This window comes from Periplaneta americana, chromosome 7 (assembly GCF_040183065.1).
Source record: "Periplaneta americana isolate PAMFEO1 chromosome 7, P.americana_PAMFEO1_priV1, whole genome shotgun sequence".
Taxonomy (NCBI): Eukaryota; Metazoa; Arthropoda; class Insecta; order Blattodea; family Blattidae; genus Periplaneta; species Periplaneta americana.
In genome coordinates this window covers 186,630,273-186,630,480 of record NC_091123.1, presented here as the reverse complement: position 1 = coordinate 186,630,480, position 208 = coordinate 186,630,273, and positions in this window count along the sequence as shown.

Here is a 208-nt window from a genome sequence, read left to right as displayed (position 1 = left end):
ACATTTCAAACTCTCCATGCAGCTGGTATACCAAGATGCTATGTTTATTGTTCGAAAGCATAGCAAGCCTGACATTTTTTTAACTTTCGCGTATAATCCACAATGACCTGAATTAGCTATTATTTAGTCCCACATGAAAAACTCACTGATCGTCCTGACATTGTTACTTGCGTTTTCGTGTTGAAACTCAAAACCTGGAGGTGGATAG